Genomic DNA, 23120 nt, shown 5'->3' with positions numbered 1-23120 from the left:
TTGCAGATAATGAACCAACTTGCATCCCCAGAATAAATTCCACTTGATCATGGTATATAACCTTTTGAATGTATTGCTGGATATGGTATGCTATTATTTAATTGAGGATTTTAGCCTCTATGTCCATGAGGGTTATTGGCCTATAATTTTCTTTTCTTCTTTTTTTTTAATTTTTTAGTGTCTTATCTGGTTTTGGAATTATGATCATACTAGCCTCATAAAATGAACTTGAAGGTCTTCCTTCCTCTTGAATTTTTAGGAATAGTTTGAGAATAAATGCTGTTAGTTCTTTTTTTAATGTTTGGTAAAATTTGCCTATATAGCTGTTCAGTACAGGACCTTTGTTTGCTGGGAGTTTTTTGTTGTGGTTTTTTTTTTTAAATTACTGCTTTGATTTCATTAGTTGTAATTGGTCTATTCTGATTTTATATTCTTTCTGATTCAGTTATGGAAGATTTTATGTTTCTAGGAATTTATCCATTTAATCCAGATTTTTAAAATTTGTTTGCTTATAATTGTTCATAATATTTTCTTACAACCCTTTGTATTACTTTGGTGTCAGTTATTTACATCTCCACTTAATTATTAATTTTATCTATTTGAGATCTTTCTCTTCTTTAATTTAAATATTTTATTGTTTAAAGTATTACATAAGTCTCCTTTTTCCCCCATTGATCTCTCCCCAGCCGCCACCAACCCCCCAGCACATGCCCTCACCCCCTCACACACACCCCATCTGTATTCATTGGTTATGCACAAATGCATCCATACATGTTCTTTGCTTGATCTCTTAACTCCTCAGCCCCTGCCTTCCCTCATAAATTGGACAGTATGTACGATGCTTCTATATGACTCTCATTCTATTTTTCTTCATAAGTTTCTGTTGTTCATTATAGTCCACAAATGAGAGAGATCATGTGATATTTACCTTTCTCTGACTGGCTTATTTCGCTTAGCATAATGCTCTGCAGCTCTATCTATGCTGTTTCAAATGGTAAGAATTCCTTCTTTTTTAAAGCAGCATAGTATTTCATTATGTAGATGTACCACAGGTTTCTAAACCACTCACCTGCTGATGGGCACTAATGCTGTTTCCAAATCTTAGCTATCTTGTAAATTGTGCTGTTATGAACATAGGGGTGCATATATCCTTTCTGATTGGTGTTTCTGGCTTCTTGGTATATAGTCCTAGATGTGGAATTACTGGGTCAAATAGGTGTTCCATTTTTAATTTTTTTGAGGAAATGACATACTATTTTCCACAGTGGCTGCACCAGATGGCATTCCCACCAGCACTGAAGGAGGGTTCCCTTTCTCCGAATCCGCTTCAGCACTTGTTATTTGTTGATTTGTTGATGATAGCCATTCTGACAGGTGTGCGATGGTACCTCATTGTTGTTTGGATTTGCATCTATCAGATGATTAGTGACTTTTAGGTCCTTTGCCCATTTTTTAATATATTTTTTATTGATTAAGATATTACACATGTGTCTCTATCCCAACGCGACCTCCTATCCCCCCACTCATGCCCTCACCCCCCCCTCACCCCCCGTTGTTTGTGTCCACTGGTCAGGCCTTTATGCTTGCGTATAAGTCCTTTGGTTGATTTCTCTCCCTTACCCCCACCCTCTCCTACCTTCCCTCCAAGGCCCGAAAGTCCAATCATTGCCTCTCCTTCTCTGGATCAGTCCTTGTTCACCAGTTTATGTTGTTCACTATATTCCACGAATGCGTGAGATCATGTGGTTTATATCCTCTTCTGACTGGCTTATTTCATTTAGCATAATACTCTCCAGTTCCATCCATGCTGTGGCAAATGGTAAGAGTTCCTTCTTTTTTACAGCAGCATAGTATTCCATTGTGTAGATGTACCATGGTTTTCTAATCCATTCATCTGTTGATGGGCACTTAGGCTGTTTCCAAATCTTAGCTATAGTAAATTGTGCTGCTATGAACATAGGGATACATATATCTTTTCTGATTGGTGTTTCTGGTTTCTTGGGATATATTCCTAGAAATGGGATCACTGGGTCAAATGGGAATTCCGTTTTTAACTTTTTGAGGAAACTCCATACTGTCTTCCATAGTGGCTGCACCAGTCTGCATTCCCACCAGCAGTGCAGGAGGGTTCCTTTTTCTCCGAATCCGCTTCAGCACTTGTCGTTTGTTAATGTGTTGATAATAGCCATTCTGACAGGTGTGAGATGGTACCTCATTGTTGTTTGGATTTGCATCTCTCAGATGATTAGTGACTTTGAGCATGTTTTCATATGTTTCTTGGCTTTCTGAATGTCCTCTTTTGAAAAGTGTCTATTTAGGTCCTTTGCCCATTTTTTGATTGGGTTGTTTATCTTCCTTTTGTTAAGTTGTAAGAGTTCCCTATAAATGTTGGAGATTAAACCCTTATCAGATATCACATTGGCAAATATGTTCTCCCATGCAGTGGGGGTTCTTGTTGTTTTGTTGATGCTTACTTTGTTGTACAAAAGCTTTTTATTTTGATGTAGTCCCATTTGTTTATTTTCTCTTTAGTTCCCATTGCCCTAGGAGCAGTATCAGTGAAGAAATTACTTCAGCTTATGTCTGAAATTTTGTTGCCTTTGGATTCCTCTAGTATTTTTATGGTTTCCTGTCTTACATTTAAGTCCTTTATCCATTTTGTGTTTATTTTTGTGTATGGTGTAAGTTGGTGGTCTAGTTTCATTTTTTTGAATGTATCTGTCCAAGTTTCCCAACACCATTTATTGAAGAGACAGTCTTGACTCCATTGTATGTTCTTGCCTCCTTTGTCAAATATTAATTGAGCATATTGATTTGGGTCAATTTCTGGATTCTCTATTCTATTCCATTGATCTATATGTCTGTTCTTGTGCCAGTACCAGGCAGTTTTGAGGACAGTGGCTCAGTAATACAGCTTAATATCTGGTATTGAGATCCCTCCTACTTTGTTCATCTTTCTTAGGATGGCTGCAGCTATTTGGGGTCTTTTTTTATTCCAGATGAATTTTTGGAGAGTTCATTCTAGGTCTGTAAAATATGCCATTGGTATTTTAATGGGTAGTGCATTGAATTTATAGATTGCTTTGGTTAGTATGGACATATTAATGATGTTGATTCTACCAATCCATGAACATAGTATGTTCTTCCATCTGTTTATGTCTTCCTCTATCTCTTTTTTCAACATCCTGTAGTTTTCTGAGTACAAGTCTTTTACCTCCTTAGGTAAGTTTATTCCTAGGTATCTTAATTTTTTTGGTGCAATGGTAAATGGGATTGTTTTTTAATCTCTCGTTCTGTAAGTTCATTGTTGGTGTATAAAAAGGCCATTGATTTCTTGGCATTAATTTTGTATCCTGCTACATTGCCGAATTCATTTATTAAGTCTAATAATTTTTTGATGGAGTTTTTAGGTTTTGCTATGTACAGTATCATGTCATCTGCAAATAGGGACAATTTTACTTCTTTACCAATTTGGATACCTTTTATTTCTTCTTCTTGTCTGATTGCATTGACTAGCACTCCAGTACTATGTTGAATAGGAGTGGTGAAAGGGGACATCCCTGTCTTATTCCTGTTCTTAAGGTAAATGGTTTTAGTTTTTGCCCATTAAGTATGATGTTGGCTGTAGGTTTTCATATAAGGCTCTTATTATGTTGAGGTATGATCCTTCCATTCCCACTTTGCTGAGCATTTTTATCAGAAAAGGGTGTTGGACTTTGTCAAATGCCTTTTCTCCATCAATTGATATGATTATGTGATTTTTGTCTCTCAATTTGTTTATGTGATGTATCGCATTTATTGATTTGAGGATATTGTACCAGCCTTGCATTCTTGGAGTAAATCCCACTTGGTCATGGTGTATGATCATTCTAATTTAATGCTGGATCCAGTTTGCTAGAATTTTTTTGAGGATTTTAGCATCTATGTTCATCAGGGATATTGGCCTGTAATTCTCTTTCTTTGTGGTGTCTTTATCTGATTTTGGAATTAGGGTAATGCTGGCTTCATAGAAAGAGCTTGGAAGTGTGCTTTCCTCTTGAATTTTTTGGAATAGTCTGAGAAGGATTGGTTTTAGTTCTTCTTTGAATGTTCGCTAAAACTCTCCTGTGAAGCCATCTGCTTCAGGGCTTTTGTTTGCTGGAAGCACTTTGATTACTGTTTCAATTTCATCAGTAGTTATTGGCCTATTCAGGTTTTTTGATTCTTCCTGGTTGAGTTTTGGAAGCTTGTATTTTTCTAGGAATGTGTCCATTTCATTGAGGTTGTCCAGTTTGTTGGAGTAGAGGTGTTCGTAGTATTTTTTGACAATCCTTTGTATATCAGTGGGATCAGTTGTTACTTCACCTCTTTAATTTCTGATTTTGATTATTTGGGTCTTTTCTCTTTGTTTCTTGGTGAGTCTGGCTAGAGGTTTATCAATCTTGTTTATCCTTTCAAAGAACCAGCTCTTGGTTTCATTGATCTTTTGTATTGTTTTTTTGGTCTCTATGTCATTTATTTGTGCTCTGATCTTTATTATCTCCTCCCTTCTGGCTACTGTGGGCTTTTCCTTTTGCTCTCTTTCTAATTCTTTAAGTTGCAGGGTCAGGTAATTTATTACCATTTTTTCTTGTTTTTTGAGGTAGGCTTGTAGAGCTATGAACTTCCCTCTCAGGACTGCTTTCATTGTGTCCCATAGATTTTGGATAGTTGTGTTTTCATTGCCATTTCTTTCTAGGATGCTTTTTATTTCTTCTTTGATCTCTTTGGTAACCCAATCATTGTTTAATAGCTTGCTATTTAGCTTCCAAGTTTTTTATTTTTTTCCATTGTTTTTATTGTAGTTGATTTCTAGTTTTATGCCACTGTGATCTGAGAAGATGTTTGTTATGATTTCTATCTTCTTGAATTTGAAGAGACTTTGCCTATGTCCTAATATATGGTCTATCTTTGAAAATGTCCCATGTGCACTGGAGAAGAATATATATTCTGTTGCTTTGGGGTGAAATATTCTGAAGATGTCAATTAAGTCCATCTCATGTAGTGAGTCATTTAGGATTGCTGTTTCCTTACTGATTTTTTGTTTAGAGGATTTATCTAGTGATGTCAGTGGAGTATTAAAGTCCCCTACTATGACTGTATTGCTATCAGTCTCTCCCTTGATATCTTCCAGAAGTTGTTTTATGTATTTGGGTGCTCCTATATTGGGAGTATATATATTTACCAGAGTTATATCTTCTGTTGGATTGCTCCCTTTAGTAATATGTAGTGGCCTTCCTTATCTCTTGTTATCTCCTTTACTTTGAGGTCTATTTTGTCAGATATAAGTATCGCAGCCCCAGCTTTTTTCTCATTTCCATTTGCCTGAAAAATTTTTTTCCATCCCTTCACTATCAGTCTGTGTGAATCCTTTGTTCTCAGGTGTGTCTCTTGTAGACAGCAGATATATGGGTCGTGTTTATTTATTTATTTATTTATTTATTTATTTATTATATATTTTTTTTAAATTATGCAATCGAGTTTCCCACATTTGGGGAAATCGCAGGGGTCAGCACATCTGGAGTGCAATGGATGAGCCTCGCCCTGGGAAAACCACCTTTGTGATCATGGTATCTCCCCTGCCAGGTAAGTATGGGGTCGTGTTTTCTTATCCATTCAGCTACCCTACGTCTTCTGATTGGGGCATTTAATCCATTTACGTTTAATGTTATTATTGATAAGTACTTGTTTGTTGTCATTTTTATTCTTAATATTTGTGTTTCTTCTTTCCTTTCTGTTTCTTCTTTTTACAGCAGTCCCTTTAGCATTTCTTGCAGTGCTGGCTTGGTGATAATAAACTCTCTTAGTCTTTTTTTGTCTGTGAAGTTCCTGATTCCACCTTCAATTTTGAATGATAGTCTTGCTGGGTGTAGTATTCTGGGATTCAGTCCCTTGCTTTGTATCACTTTGTATATTTCATTCCATTCCCTTCTAGCCTGGTGTGTTTCTGTTGAGAAATCCATTGATATTCTAATGGGAGATCCCTTGTATGTAATTTCTGTCTCTCTCTGGCAGCTTTTAAGATTCTTACTTTGTTGTCGATGTTTGCCAATTTAATTATGATGTGTCTTGGTGTTGGTCTTTTTGGGTTTGTCTTTTTTGGGACTCTCTGTGCTTCTTGGATTTGCATGGTTCTTTTCTTGCCAATATGGGGGAAGTTTTCTGTCATTATTTCTCCAAACAGGTTTTGTATTCCTTGCTTCTCTTCCTTTCCTTCTGGTACCCCTATGTTGCGGATGTTGTTTCGTTTTGTGTTATCCCTAAGCTCCCTTAGGCTCTCCTCTTGCTTTTTAAGTTTTCTTTCCAGTTGCTGCTGTGTTTGTGTGTTTTTTCCTACCTTGTCTTCTAGCTCGCTGATGTGGTCCTCAGCCTCTTCTAGTCTACTGTTCAAGCTTTCCATTGTGTTCTTTATTGCAGCTATGTCGTTCTTCATTTCCTCTTGGTTCCTTTTCATATTGGTGGCATTCTCATTCAGCTCCTTATAATTCTCATTGAGTTGCGTGTATTTATCATCCAGCCATTTGAGCATTCTTATAACCATTAGTCTGAATTCTGTCTGTGAGAAGTTACTAGCCTCGGTTTCATTTAACTCCCTCTCTGGTGATTCTTATTTTTCTTTCCTTTGGGGGTTGCTTTTTCGTCTCTCCATGTTTTGCTCTAATGTTTTAATTGTTTCTGTGTCCTAGATCTGACTGTTTTGCTACCCTGGTTCTTTTGAGGAGGGTGCTGCTTGTGTGATCTCTCAGATCTCCTGAGTTTGGTAATATAGTGTAGCTCCCTACTTGAGCTGTTTAGGTTTTCTTGATGTAGGCCTTTGAGCTGGTAAGGTGCAACTGCTGTGTCCAGATGTCAGCCCCTGGGGAGGGATATGTTCCAATTTTTGCTGCCTTGCGTCTTTGGCTAAAATCGCATGTGCCCAGCAGGGGATCTCACAGGTACTCAGGAGCTGTCTGTCAGGGTGGTAGGGCTCAGGAGGCCTGCACACTGGAAAGGCACAAATGTGGTGTCCAGGGTTCTGTAACTGTAGAGTGAGAAGACTCCGTTTTTGCTGCTGGGCCTGTGGTTGGATACCCATGCTCCCAGTGGTAGCTCACAGGGGCACCCCCGGTGTGCTTGTCAGTGTGGCACCCTGGGGCACTCTGAAGGGTCCTGTTGAAGCCAAGCAATTGAGGCATCTGTGGGCAGGTATCCAGGATGAGGGTATTCAGAATTTCTATTGTTGGGACAGTGCACTCTTGTTAGGATAAGAACACACCTGTGGCCTGGTGGGCTCAGGAGGTCTGAGCACTGGCAAAGCTCTACTATAGTGTACAGAGTTCTGCAGCTGTAGAGTGGGAAGACTCACTTTTTGCTGCCGTACCTGTGGATGGATATACACGCTTCCAGTGGCAGCTCACCGGGGTACCCGTGGTGCATTTGCGGCGTGGATCTCTGAGGTATGCTGAGGGGTCCTGGGGCTGAAGTTCTACGACAGCATCTATTGGCAGTTATTCAGGAGAGTGAATTCAGAATTTCTGCTGTGGGGCAGTGCACCCCCATTTGCACAATATTGCACTCAGCGAGGCTAGCAGTGGCTCCCCAGATCTGCCTGTGGGATGGTGGTCTCCAGATGCCTGTCTGCTGGAAACCATGGCTCTGGCGGTGCACGCAGGGCTCTGACGCACCCTAAAGGGTCCTGGCCTTGAAATTGTGCAACAGTGTCTATTGGCAGTTATTCAGGAGAGTGAATTCAGAATTTCTCGTGTGGGGCAGTGCGCCACTGTCTGTACAATATCACACCTAGTGGGGGGCTCACAGCGGCTCCCAGGAGCTGCCTGTGGGGTGGTGGTCTCCAGATGCCTTTCTGCTGGAAACCGGGGCTCTGGTGGTAAGCGCAAAGCTCTGAGGCACCTTAAGGGGTCCTGGCGTTGAAATTGTGCAACAGTGTCTATTGGCAGTTATTCAGGAAGAGTGAATTCAGAATCTTTACTGTGGGGCATTGCACCCCTGTCTGCACAATATTGCATTCAGCGGGAGCCTACATTGGCCTCCAGCAGCTGCCTGTGGGGTGGTAGGCTCCAGAGGTTTGCATGCTGGAAACACGCGCGAATGTGGTGCCCAGAGGTCTGCTGCTGGGGAGGGGGAGGCCGCCCTCACCCCTGCGGATGTGATGCTTCCTCGGACTTGGAAATCCCAGGTTCTGGGAGTCTGCGGGTGGGGCAGCAGAACCTTGGCTGGAGTGGCTGCTGGGTCAGCGTCCAAGGCCTGTCTGGGTGGTGGTGTGGATGGCAGCTCTCCCCTTCAAGATGGCGTGGGCTCCGTGCCTGAGTCCCACAGTCCTGGGAGTGCCTGCAGTGGCAGCAGTCTCTCCCTGTCCGCCCGCCCCTGGCACTCCTGTCGGATCTAACTGTCCCTCACTCAATCAGACACACACCACACGCATACACACATTCTCCCTTCACCCTCTCACTCACTCACATCCTCTCCCTCACCTCTGTCCTGCCAGCCGCCATCTTTTTTTCTGCCCATTTTTTGATTGGATTATTTATCTTCCTTTTGTTAAATTGTATGTGTTCCCTATAAATTCTGGAGATTAAAACCTTATTGGAGATAACATTGGCAAATATGTTCTCTCATGCAGTGTGCTTTCTTGTTGTTTTGTTGATGGTTTCTTTTGCTGTGCAGAAACTTTCTATTTTGATGTAGTCCCATTTGTTTATTTTCTCCTTAGTTTTCATTGCCCTAGGAGCAGTATCAGTAAAGATATTGCTACGACAAATGTCTGCTATTTTGCTGCCTATGGCTTCTTCTAGGATTTTTATAGTTTTCCATCCTACATTTAAGTCCTTTATCCATTTTGAGTTTATTTTTCTTTGTATGATGTAAGTTGCTGGTTTAGTTTCTTCTTCTTCTTCTTTTTTTTTTTGTATGTATCTGTCCAATTTCTCCTAACACCATTTATTGAAGAGATTATCTTGATTCCATTGTATGCTCTTGCTTCCTATGTCAAATATTAATTGAGCATAATGGCTTGGGTTGATTTCTGGGCTCTCTGTTCTATCCCAGATGTATGTTCTTGTGCCAGTACCAGGCAGTTTTGAGAACAGTGGCTTTGTAGTATAGCTTGATATCTGGTATTATGATTCTTCCAACTTTGTTCTTCTTTCTCAAGATTACTACAGCTATTCAGGGTCTTTTTTTATTCCAGATTAATTTTTGGAGAGTTTGTTCTAGGTCTTTGAAGTGTGCTTTTGGTATTTTAATGGGGATTGCATTGAATCTATAAATTGCTTTGGGTAGTATGGACATTTTAATGATGTTGAGTCTACCAATCCATGAAAATGGTATATTCTTCCATTTGTTTATGTCTTCCTCTATCTCTTTTTTTAGCATACTGTAATTTTCTGAGTACAGGTCCTTTATTTCCTTGGTTAAATTTATTCCTAGGTACCTTAATTTTTATTTTGTTGTAATGGAAAATGAGATTTTTGGTTTTTTTTTTCTCTTTCTGTGAGTTCATTATTAGTGTATATAAAAGCCATAGATTTCTGGGTGTTAATTTTATATCCTGCTACATTGCTGAATTCATTTATTAGTTCTAGTAGTTTTTTGATGGAATCTTTAGGATTTTCTATGTACAATATCATGTCATCTTCAAATAATGACAATTTTACTTATTCTTTTCCAATTTGGATTCCTTTTATTTCTTCTTCTTGTGTGATTGCTATGGCTAGCATTTCCAGTACTATGTCGAACAGGAGTGGTGAGAATGGGCATCCCTGTCTTGTTCCTGTTGTTCGGGGACATGCTTTTAGTTTTTGCCTATTGACTATGATGTTGGCTATAGGTTTTTGATAGAAGGCTTTTATCATGTTGAGGTATGATCCCTCTATTCCCACTTTGCTGAGAGTTTTTATCAGGAAAGTGTGTTGGATTTTGTCAAATGTCTTTTCTGCGTCAATTGATATGATCATATGATTATTATTTCTCAATTTGTTTATGTGGTGTATCACATTTATTGATTTGTGGATATTTTACCAGCCGTGCATCCCTGGATTAAATCCCACTTGGCCATGGTGTATGATCTTTCTAATTTAATGCTGGATGCGATTTGCTAGAATTTTGTTGAGGATTTTATCATCTATGTTCATGATGGATATTGGCCTGTAATTGTCTTTCCTTGTATTGTCTTTATCTGGTTTTCAGATTAGGTTAATGCTGGCTTCATAGAAAGTGCTTGGAAGTGTGCCTTCCTCTTAAATTTTTTGGAATAGTCTGAGAAGGATAGGTTTTAGTTCTTATTTGAATATTTGGTAAAACTCCCTTTCTGGCCCTGGGATTTTGTTTGCTGGCAGTTTTTTGATGACTCCATCAATTTCCTCCTTAGTTATCAGCCTGTTGAGATTTTTTTGATTCTTCTTGATTGAGTTTTGGAATGTCATATTTTCCTAGGAATATGTCTATTTCCTCTAGGTTGTTACGTTTGTTAGACTAGAGTTGTTCATAGTAGTTTTTTACAATCTTTAGTATTTCTGTGGGGTCTATTGTTATTTTGTCTCTTTTATTTCTGATTTTGTTTATTTGGGTCCTCTCTCCTTTTTTAAATATATTTTTGTTCATCAGAGAGGAAGGGAGAAGGGAGAGAGAGATAAAAACATTAATGATGAGAGAGAATCATTGACTAGTTGCCTCCTGCATGCCGCCTACTGGGGATTGAGTCCGTAATCCCCAGCATGTGTCCTTTGAATTAAACCCAGGACCATTCATTCCTCAGGATGATGCTCTTTCTACTGAGCTAAACCAGCTAGGGCACTCTCTCTTTGCTTCTTGGTGAGTCTGGCTAGAGGTTCATCAATCTTGTGTATCCTTTCAAAGAACCAGTTCTTGGTTTCATTGCTCTTTTGTATTGTTTCTTTTTTTGTTTGTATTTCATTTATTTATGCTCTGATCTTTATTATTTCTCTCCTTCTGCTCACTCTGGGCTTTTCTCATTTCTCTCTTTCTAATTATTTAAGTTGTAGAGTTAGATAATTTATTACCAGTTTTTCTTGTTTTTTGAGGTAGACCTGTAATACTATTCCCTCTCAGGACTGCTTTCACTGTGTCTCATAGGTTTTGAATTGTTGTGTTTTCATTGCCATTCATTTTCTGGACATTTTAATTTCTTTGATCTCTTTGGTAACCCAATCATTGTTTAGTAGCATGCTATTCAGCCTCCAAATGTTTGAATTTTTTGATAGTTTTTATTGTAATTGCTTTCTAATTTTATGCCATTTTGGTCTGAGAAGATGCTTGATATGATTTCAACCTTTTTGAATTTGGAGAGACTTTGCCTGTGACCCAATATGTCGTCTATCTTTGAAAATGTCCCATGTGCACTTGAGAAGAATGTATATTCTGTAGCTTTGGGTTAAAATGTTCTGAAGATGTCAATTAAATCCATCTGAACTAATGAGTCATTTGGGATTTCTGTTTCTTTGCTGATTTTTTGTCTAGAGGATTTATCCAGTGATTTCAGTGGGGTATTAAAGTCCCCTTCTGTGATTGTATTGTTGTCTTTCTCTCCCTTGATATCTTCCAGAAAGTGTTTTGTTTTGTTTTAAATGTATTTGGGTGCTCCTGCATTGGGTACATATATGTTTACCAGAGTTATATCCTCTTGTTGTATAGATTCCTTTAGTATTATGAATTGGCCTTCCTTATCTCTTGTTATGGCCTTCACTTTCAGGTCTATTTTTGTCAAATATAAGTATTGCTAGCACAGCAGGGTTTTTTGTTGTTGTTTGTTTGTTTGTTTTTCATTTCCATTTGCCTGAAAGTTATTTTTCAATCCCTTCACTTTCAGTCTGTGTGAGTCTCTTGTTCTGAGGTGGGTCTCTTTTAGATAGCATATATATGGGTCATGTTTTTTTTTTTATCCATTCAGCCACTCAATGCCTTTTGTTTGGAGCATTTCGGCCATTTACATTTAAAGTTATTATTGACAGGTACTTGTTTGTAGCCATTTTTATTTTTTGTGCTTTTGTTCCTTCTTCTCCTTTTATTTATTTATTTATTTATTTACAATCATCCCTCTAGCATTTCTTGCATTGTTGCTTGGTAGTAATAAACTCCTTTAGTTTTTTTTTTTTTTTTTTTGCCTGTGAAGCTACTGATTTCTCCTTAAATTTTGAATGATAACCTTGCTGGATAGAGTATTCTTAGATTCAGTCCCTTTCTTTGCATCGCTTTGTATACTTCCTTCCATTCCTTTCTGGCCTGATGTGTTTCTGATGAGAAATCATTTGATAATGGGAGATCCCTTGTAGGTAACTTTCTGTCTCTCTCTGACAGCCTTTAAGATTCTGTCTTTGTTGTTAACATTTGCCATAATAATTACAATAATTGCCATAATGTCTTGGTGTGGATCTTTTCATGTTCATCTTTTTTAGTACTCTCTGTGCTTGTGTGACTTTTTCTTCCCCACATCAAGGAAGTTTTCTGACATTATTTCTTCAAATAGATTTTCTAACCCTTCCTCCTCTGCTTACTGTTCTGACACCCCTATATATGTATGTTGCTTCATTTCATGTTGTCCCAAAACTCTCTTACACTCTCCTCCTGTCCTTTGATTTTTTTCTCCAATCGTAATTCAGATTCGGTGTGTTTTGCTTCTCGGTCTTCCAATTTCCTAATTCGGCCCTCTGCTTTTCCTAGTCTACTGTTGAAAGCTTCCATGTTGCTTTTTATTGTAGCTATACCACTGTTTATTTCCTCCTGATTCTTACATAGGTTGTTGATTTTCTCATCCATCCAGTTTATGAACTGTATGACCATTAATCTGAATTCATTTTCTGACATATTGCTTGCCTCTATTTCATTTAGTTCCTTTTCTGGCAATCTCTCCTTTTCTTTCCTTTGGGGGTTGGTCTTCTGTCTCCCCATTTTTGTCCTCACTGAAGGATCTAGGTGTCGAGTTGCATGGAGCCTGTGGCTGTAGCAGTGGTCTTGGTGGCCGGTTGCTTGGAAGCGGGTGGTGGCTGCTCCTCAGGCAGTCACAGGGTGGCTGCTCCTCTGGCGGTCTCAGGGTGGTGCTCCTTGTGAATTATTAGGGAAGCTGATTGTGAAACTCAACTCCAATCATGATGCGCAAGCTACTGTGCAGGTGCTGACCACGCAAACTGGAATTCACTAGCAGTGTTTCGTTCTGCCAAGATCTCCCTTTGGAAATGTTTTCTGTGAAGCTTATTGGTTCTTGCTCTGATGTGGTCTGAAGTTGGGTGTGTTTGCTGTGGGGTCTTTAGAGGGACTTCGGTGCAGGTCAGTGTCAGATGCTGTTTGTTCCTGGCCCTTGTCAACCTCTTTTGAGGTACTAGTTATCCACTATTTGTGGCTGCTTCTCCTGGAGTTGTGTTCATGCAAAAAGGGCCAATTTGTGCACCAAAGACAGCTTTTATTGGCACTGGACCCAGGGACAGATCAGCAAAAGTCCCAAGGCATCCTGAGATCTGCATCTACCTGCCTTCATCTGTGGGATGCCTGTTTGGCTCAGTCACTGAAAGAGCCTCTGGTAGAGTTAGAAGAGTGGGACTAGTGGATGTCCTATGAGTGGAAGGTGCCAGTCAAGCTTAGGGGAAGGTGCTGGGTGTGGTTCCTATCTTAGAACCACACAACTCAGTCTGTCCCAGATTTTGCCCCAAGCTTGGCAGGGTGAAGCCACTAGGAATTTGGGGAGAGGTGGAGATTCTAAAACCTAGGGTTTGGGTCTACCAGAAGCTGGGAAGGTGGTTCCATCAAATCTACCAGTCAAGTTTACGGGAAAGTGGCCCCCTTCTCAAAACCGGACAATTCGGTCACTACAATCCCCTGAGTCAACCCAGACTTGTACACCTTGGCTAAGGCAGGCAACTTCTCAGTAGGGCCTTTGTTCTCCAGGGTGGGGCTAGAAGGAGTCCAGAGGATAGGGAAATTGTTTTCTCCCAAGCTGATGCCACACTGAGGTGAGTCATCCACCAAAGCAGATGATGTCTAAAGTGAGTTCCTACTCAGCACAGGGGCCCTGGTGGCTGTCCCTCCAGCTCCCTCCCTATGGCCATAACCCTCAGACTCTCCTTAGGTAAATCTAGTTTGCTCTGCCCTTCTTCCCTGGATGGAGCTCTGGGTTAGTTGTTGCAAATGAAATTTTTAAGAGTGTGTCTATGTATACTGCACATTCTGTCTCTTTTTAGTGGAGAGAAACCTGTTGCTTTTCAGTCAGGTGTTATATAGGTGCCTCTTCCTGGTTCTGGAGCTCTGGACTAGGCAACCTGGCTTCTGGTTTAGACCCCATGCTTCTCAGGGGAAACTTCCCTCCCCACACCCCACCCTAAGCTGAGATATTCCTCTGGAACTTCAGATCCCACCCATGGGAGTGGGGCCAGCCCTTTTGATATCTCTGTCCTTCCTACCAGTCTTGATGTGGCTTCTTTTGTAAATCCTTAGTTCTATGATTCCAAAATATGTAATATTAAGGACAAGTGCTTACAATATGATATTAAGTAAAAAACAAAACACAAAGTTCAACACTGCATCAATAGATTTTTTAAATTGTATAAATAGTATCACTTCAACTAAATATGAATATCTGTAATCTCTACATTGTAAGTATATATGTGCAGATATGTGTATTTGTTTATAAGAAAAGATGATATCAAAATGGGTGTGTGTGGGTGGATGGGGAATGATTAACTGAGGAACTTATATGCATGTATACATAGCCTCTGGATACAGACAGTGGAGTGGTGAAAGCCTGGGAGGGGCGGGTGCAAAGTAGAGGGAGTTAATGGGATAAAAAAGAGGGAACATCTGTAATACTTTCAACAATAAACATAAATTTAGAGAATCGAAGATGGTGGCATAGGTAAACACCGGAGACTGCCACCGCAAACAACCACTTCAAAAATACAACTAAAAGACGGAACGGACATCAACCAGAATGACAGGAAGGCTGGCTGAGGAGAGACTCTTCAACTAGAAGGAAAAACAACAGTATTACGAGGCTCAAAAGAGGCGCAGTGTGGAAAATTTAAAGGTACGGTGGTGCGCGCACAAAGCGGGCTGGTGGCTGAGGGCGCGGTTGTCGTTTTCAATCAGGAGGGAGTCTCAGACTCTGGGCTCCAGATCCGGGCGAGTCTCTAGGGACCCAGACTCAAACGGGAGAAGCGGGACTGTCTGGCTACGGTCCCTCTGAGGTTTGCAGCGGTTGCTGGGACAGAGAGGCGGAGCCCCTGGGGACGGACTGAGAGCAGCCATAGCTGCTCCCTCCACCCACCCTGTTGAGCCCGCCCCGCCCAAGCCCTGCGCAGAGCCATTTGCCGGATCACCTCAGGCAAAGGCTAGATTAGCACCTCCCCAGAGGACTGAAGTTTTCCCACAGCTGATTCTCACAGCCAGCCGGCCTGGTGGTCAAATCCCTCTAGTATTAACTACAACAATTAAGGCTTAACTAGAACAAGACTGTGCACAAAGACCACAAGGGGGTGCACCAAGAAAGCATAAAAGATGCGGAGACAAAAAAACATGACAGAAATGGAGGATATGGAGCTAAAAATCGCAATTTTGAGGGCTTGCAATAAACTTGAGCAGAGCCTCACGAAAACTAATGAGACCCTCGATGCTACGACAAAGAAATTAGAAAGTAAGCATACACGGACTGAAATAAAGAATATTATACCTAATAGCAGACCAGAGGAGCACAAGAATCAAACCAAAGATTTGAAAGCAAAAAACACCCAACTGGAAAAGCAAAATGAAAAAAGAATCCGAAAGTGTGAAGATAGTGTAAGGAGCCTATGGGACAGCTTCAAGCGGACTAATATCAGAATAATAGGAGTGCCAGAAGATGAGAGACAGCAAGATATTGAAAACCTATTTGAAAAAATAATGGCAGAAAACTTCCCCCACCTGGTGAAAGAAATGGACTTACAGGTCCAAGAAGCACAGAGAACCCCAAACAAAAGGAATCCAAAGAGGACCACACCAAGACACATCATCATTAAAATGCCAAGAGCAAAAGACAAAGGGAGAATCTTAAAAGCAGCAAGAGAAAGAGGCTCAATTACCTACAAGGGAATACCCATACGACTGTCAGCTGATTTCTCAACAGAAACTTTGCAGGCCAGAAGGGAATGGCAAGAAATATTCAAAGTGCTGAATACCAAGAACCTACAACCAAGATTACTTTATCCAGCAAAGCTATCATTCAGAATTGAAGGTCAGATAAAGAGCTTCACAGATAAGGAAAAGCTAAAGGAGTTCATCACCACCAAACCAGTATTATACGAAATGCTGAACAGTATCCTTTAAGAAGAGGAAGAAGAAAAAGGTAAAGATACAAATTGTGAACAACAAACATGCATCTATCAACTAGTGAATCTAAAAATCAAGTGAATAAGTAATCTGATGAACAGAATGAACTGGTGATTATAATGAATCAGGGACATAGAAAGGGAATGGACAGACTATTCTTGGGGGGGAAAGGGGAATGGGAGATGCGGGAAGAGACTGGACAAAAATCGTGCACCTATGGATGAGGACAGTGGGTGGGGAGTGAGGGCGGAGGGTGGGGCGGGAACTGGAAGGAGGGGAGTTATAGGGAGGGGGTGAAAGAGGAACAAATGTAATCTGAACAGTAAAGATTTAATTAAAAAAAATAAATAAAAATCCACTTTTCCTTAAAAAAAATAAAAATTAAAAAAAATAAACATAAATTTAAAAAAAAACAATGAAAAATAATTTTTTAAAATGGCAACATGGTATTCTCCAGTGGTAGGATCCTGAATGCTTATTTTCCAAATTAGCATTTATTACTATTGTAATTTAGAATGCAAGGTAGTGTGTAGCATTTTAGAGAAGTTTTAATTTTTTGAGACATAAAAAGTCCAGATGGGCTAACAATCTATAGTATCACTCCAGTCAGATTTTGAAGGATGAATGGGCATTTTCCAAGTAGACAAGAGAACAACTGTATTTAGGTAGGTGGAGTGCAAGAAGTCACCCATTGTCTTCACTATCAGGGAAGTGAAAACAAGGATCCCAGAATGCTGGTGAACCTTGAACCCATGGCAAGGGCCGGAGTTATGCACCGATCATCTAGTCCAGACAATGAGAGCTTAAGTTATTTCCTGATCAAATAGTCTCAGAGTAAATCCTTTTAATATTTACTGACCTTTAAGATAGTCTGTCTGTTACCTTAACTCTGTATCTCATTTGCCCATTTGCAAGTTGACCTTTAACATCCTTTCCAATGCTGCCATCAATTTTTACATGTTCTTAACCGTGACAGATGAGATAAAGCAAATGTGAATACCCCTAAATATCAATATGAAGCCAGCTTTCTCAAACACTAGAAAAAATTCACTCTAGACCTGTGGTTCTCAACCTTGGCTGCACATTAGAATCACCTGAGTATCTCTTTAAAATCCTGATTCCTGGGCCTCATCCTCCAGAAATTCTGTTTCTTTGTTATGGGTTGGGGCCACAACATTAGTAACAAAGAAACAGAATTTCTGGAGGATGAAGCCCAGAAATCAGGATTTTAAAAAGATTCCCAGGTGATTCTAATGTGCAGCCAAGGTTGAAAACCACTGCTCTAGACAAAATGTTTATAGGTCTAGAAATGCATCACATTTTAGTCACTTAAAAGATGTCTTATGACCTAACCGGTTTGGCTCAGTGGATAGAGCGTCGGCCTGCGGACTGAAGGGTCCCAGGTTCTATTCCAGTCAAAGGCATGTACCTTGGTTGCAGGCACATCCCCAGTAGAAGGTGTGCAGGAGGCAGCTGATTGATGTTTCTCTCTCATCGATGTTTCTAGCTCTCTATCCCTCTCCCTTCCTCTCTGTAAAAAATCAATAAAATATATTTTTTTAAAAAAAGATGTCTTATTATATCACAGTGAAAGTTTTGTCTTCTCTCTAGACTAGATTAGTGAGCTACATCATTAGATTTCTTATTATAATCATGACCTATACATAAGACATCTGAGAAATTATTGTAATATTATTTGCAATAATGTAAACAAAGCTGATAACAATATCTAAATATTCATCGACATTTTACTGAGATTCTAGCCTTAAAGTAATAAATGCACTACCTCCTTAGATAAATCAGTGTGTGAACTATGAGATGCACTTCAGCAATTATTAAAAGCAAATAAAACATTAAGCACTGAACCACATGCAAAGATAGGTTCTCACATCCCCCAACCAAAAAAACAACAACAAAAAAAAACCTGTGACCTTCCCTTTGTGAGCCAGCTCTGGTTTTTAAGGGTTAAAATAAATTCAAATGATGAAAATAAATTCAACATAATATAAAGTCACAATAAATACTAAAATAGTTAAAATATTCTTTAAAAACTAGCTAAATAATAGTTTCTCCTACAATATTCCAAATACTTTAATCCATGTGAGACATATAAAGTTTGAGTGATTCCTAGGACCAGGTATAGAAACCAATTACCTAAATTGACTACACACATTGATATCATTTAGGCAAAGATTATAAAACAATTTTATCTTCTTTGAAGTGGCAGTACTTGTTTTGTCAAGAAAATCAGTGCTGAGAGATTAAAAAATGGCAGCAGAGTAGGAGGATGCTGCATGGACATGCTCCCAGGAACAAGCTGGAATTACAACTGAAATTCAGAAAGGCTTCCTGAATAATCAACGGAAAACTCACAGGAGAGAACCCTGATACCCAAGGACCGCAGAGAGACTAGTAGGAGAGGTGAAGGCATGAAAGGGCTGGCTGGGCACCCACAAAGAGCAACTGAAGTCCTGGAGAGATATTTCAACTTGGGGTTGGGGGTGGGGGGGTTGGGTGTGCCACTGAGAACTCTGGGATCTAATCCCCAAGCTGGGCTCCCCAGCAGAGAGCACCAAACAGAGGAGGGTACCCACATAACATCTAGCTGTGAAAAGCAGTGGGGTGCTGTCTGCCAGGGAGTGACAGCTGAAAGTTTGGGCACATTCTTTAAGGGCCAATGCACAAAGTTCCCTGTGGAGCCACCCACCTTATGCTCTGGCAGAGGGAGGGTGAAGTGGAGTGGAGCTGTGAGAGCAAAACCCAGGACTGGGGTCTCGGGGGATAGAGCTCAGAAGGCAGACACCCTAAGTTTCCTGGGCTGAGTCATTCCCTCACACAGCAGAGGACATTTTTCCCACACAAACATTTGACTGGCCCGGGGGGAAGACACCCTATTGGAAAACACCTTGTCCTTGAGGCCACTTAAGAGATTAAAAGTAACAATTAGCCTCCAGGCAGAAGCAACTGCCCCACCCTGTTGAAAAAAAACTCCCACCACATCTGAGGATGATTGCCTGGGGGCAATTCAAGTCATAATCCTATTAGTCTGTAGACCAGTGGTTTTCAACCTTGGCTGCACATTAGAATCACCTGGGAATCGTTTTAAAATCCTGATTCCTGGGCCTCATCCTCCAGAAATTCTGTTTCTCTGTTATGGGTTGGGCCACAACATTAGTAACAAAGAAACAGAATTTCTGGAGGATGAAGCCCAGAAATCAGGATTTTAAAAAGATTCCCAGGTGATTCTAAGCGCAGCCAAGGTTGAGAACCACTGCTGTAGACAGAGGTGGTCTCTGTAGGCTTTGAGTCTTTTCCTGATCCAATTAGTCAGAAACAGCCTTTAACACTGTCCGGCACTAGAGATTGAGAGGTGTGAGGATCTACTTAATACCTAGTTACAAACCCAAACCGACAACCAAAATAAAGATACAAAGAAACAACCCCCAAATGAAAGAACTAGTGAATTCTTCAGAAGAAGAGATAAATGAAGCAGAGATAAGAAATTTATCTGAAACAGAGTTCAGAGTAATGATGGTAAAAATGCTCAACAGTATGAAAAAAGATATAGTAACTATGAAAAAAGAACAGTCTGAGATAAAGAATGATATAACACAAATAAAGAACATATTGGAAGGAATACACAGCAGATTAGGGGAGGCTGAGGATTGAATCAGTGAATTAGAAGAGAATTGAAAATATCACTCAATTAGAGAACCAAAAAGAAAAAACAATTTAAAAAAAGGAGGACAGCTTAAGGGAGCTGTGGGACAATGTGAAATGTAACAATATTAGAATAGTAGGTGTGCCAAAAGAGGCAGAAAAGGAGAAAGGAATAGAGAAGGTATTTGAAGATATAATGGTAGAAAACTTACCTAACCTGGTAAAGGAAAAAGTCACACAAGTTCAGGGGGCACAGAGAAACCCAAACAAGAAGAACCTAAACAGACCCATGCCCAGACACATCATAATTAAAATGCCAAAAATTAGGGACAAAGAGAGAATCTTAAAAGCAGCAAGAGAAAAGAAAACTGTTACCTACAAAGGAGTTCCCATAAGGCTGACACCTGATTTTTCATCAGAAACTCTACAGGCCAGTAGGAAATGGCATGAAATACTCAAGGTAATGGAAAGCAAGGATCTGAGACCAAGATTACTATATCCAGCAAGGCTATCATTCAAAATAGATGGTCAAATAAAAAGCTTCCTAGACACACACACACACACACACACACACACACACACACACAAGACTAAAGGACTTCATCACCACTGAGACATCAAGATAGCATTATAAGAAATGCTAAAGGGATTGCTGTAAGGGATTCCTGAGAAGAAGAAACAGAGAGAGAAACCTAGCCATACTGAATTAAAATGGCTCTGAATAAGTACCTCTCAATAATAACTCTAAATGTAAATGGATTAAATGTTCCAATCAAAAGGTGTAGGGTAGCTGAATGGATAGAAAAACGTGACCCAACTACATGCTGTCTACAAGAGACCCACCTCAGAACAAAACATACACACAGGATGAAAGTGAAGGGATGGAAAAAAAATTTCCATGAAAATGGAAAAGAAAAAAAAGCTGGAGTAGCAATACTCATATCCAACAAAATAGACTTTAAAAGCATCATGCTAAGTGAAATAAGCCAGTCAGAGAAAGATAAATATCATATGACCTCACTCATTTGTGGAATACAATGAATAACATAATCTGATGAATAGAAATAGAGCCTAAGGGGGGAAAATATTATAGAATATAATAAAAGTAATCCTGTTATTTGCAGATTTTTAATATTTCCTACAACTTTTGTGATATCATACTATGTTAGTACAGTTTTGGTAATATTATTATACTTAAAATCCTTTTATTCTTGAAATATTAATGTTTATTGCATTTAATATGATTATATGTAAGGACATTTTTCTTGAATAATTGGTGTTTATTGTATGTAACATCATATTTAAAATCATTTTTCTTAAGATATTAATATTTATTGCATGTAACATTATTATATTTAAGATCATTTTTCTTGAAATATTAAGGTTTATTGCATGTAACATTAAAAAAAAAAATGAGGAGTTAAAATCACAGCCTGACTCTACCCAGTGAGTGAGTTTGACCATAGGACTGTGTTTTCAGACTTTTAGGCTAATGATTGCTTTTTCTGATACTGGGTCTCTTTCTATGGAGAACAGTAAATCTCTTAGGCAATCTCAGAAGGCACCAGAGGATAGGAAGGGACTGAAAGTGAGCCAGAGAAAGGGGCAGTGTTAGTTGGAAGTAACAGGTAGTGCTTTAGAACAGAACTGAACGTGAGATAACCTAGGGCATGGGGTAGGGATAAAGGATGTGATAATAGCAGAAATTTGTATGTGTTGGACTCTTAGCAAGCACTGACTGATACAGTCTATGTCTAAAAGGGAGATTCCCACTTAGAAAAGGCAAATTCAGACAAAATCCTCTGTTAAACTAAATGAGCCCCCACCAAAGTCTATCATATTCTCAGATATTGTTAGAGATTCTTATACAAAATCCATGATAAGGCCCATTAATATATATATATATATATATATATATATATATATATATATATATATATATTAGAGGCCCGGTGCACAAAAATTTGTGCACTCGGGAGGGAAGGGGGTGTCCCTCAGCCCGGCCTGTGCCCTCTCGCAGTCTGGGACCCCTCGGGAGATAACGACCTCCTGGTTTAGGCCTTCTCCTGGGTGGCAGAGGGCAGGCCCAATCCCTAGGTGCATCCCCTGATCGGGCTCAGAGCAGGGCTAATTGGGGAGTTGGGGAGCCGCCCCCTGTCATGCACAGAGCAGGGCGGATCTGGAGGTTGTGATGCCACCCTCAGTCACGCTCAGGGTAGGGCCGATTGGGGGGTTAGGGCACTGCCCCCTGTCACACTCAAGGCAGGGTCAATGGGGAGGTTGCGGCGCCACCCCCTGTCACGCACAGAGCAGGGCCCATCAGGGGGTTGGGGAGCTTCCTCCTGTCATGCACAGAGCAGGGCCGATCAGGGGGTTGAGGAGCTCCCCCCGTCACTCACAGAGTAGGGCCGATAGGGGAGTTAGGGCACCGCCCCCTGTCACACAGAGAGCAGGGCAGATCAGGGGGTTGGGGCTCCGTAGCCTGTCATGCACAGAGCAGGGCCAATCAGGGGGTTGGGGAGCTCCCCCCTGTCACACAGAGAGCAGGGCGGATCATGGGATTGGGGCACCGCCACTCTCACACTCAGGGCAGGGCCGATGGGGAGGTTATGGCTCTACCCTGTCACACACAGAGCAGGGCTGATCAGGGGGTTTGGGCGCTGACCCCTGTCACACTGATCCGGTGCCAGGAGGCCTCGCGGCTCTGCTGATCCCGATGCTGGGAGGCATATTACCCTTTTACTATATAGGATAGAGGCCTGGAGGCCAGCTGGTTTGCCCTGAAGTGTGTCCTGGATCAAGGTGGGGGTCCCCACTGGGGTGCCTGGCCAGTCTGGTTGAGGGGCTGAGGGCTGCTTTCAGGCTGGCGATTGACTGAAGCTCCCAACCACTCCTTTTTTCTTTTATTCTGGGACAGCTTTAGCTCTGGCTCTAGCTCTGAGGCTTCCACTGCTGAAAGCTGGTATCTGGTTTGTTTGGGTTCTATAATCGAAACAATGTATAACTCCAGCTCTGTGATCCCGGCAGCTGAAAGCTGGTTTCTGGGGTTTTGTTTAGCTTCTATATTTGTTACAATGTTTCAAACTGCCAGGTCAGAGGCCGGCAGCAGCAGGCGGGGAACGTTGGAGTCTGCCAGT

General features: G+C 40.5%; 1 pseudogene; it reads right to left on the bottom strand.

The window, feature by feature from the left end:
* Positions 1-5480: 5480 nt before the first annotated feature.
* Positions 5481-5612, bottom strand: LOC139004514 (U1 spliceosomal RNA; annotated as a pseudogene).
* Between the last annotated feature and the right edge of the window lie 17508 nt (positions 5613-23120).

The sequence above is a fragment of the Myotis yumanensis genome, unplaced genomic scaffold, assembly GCF_028538775.1.
Source record: "Myotis yumanensis isolate MYYU_CA2020_CCGP unplaced genomic scaffold, mMyoYum1.0.hap1 SCAF_2, whole genome shotgun sequence".
Taxonomy (NCBI): Eukaryota; Metazoa; Chordata; class Mammalia; order Chiroptera; family Vespertilionidae; genus Myotis; species Myotis yumanensis.
The sequence above is the reverse complement of the archived record's forward strand: the minus strand, read 5'-3'. Positions and strand labels throughout refer to the sequence as shown.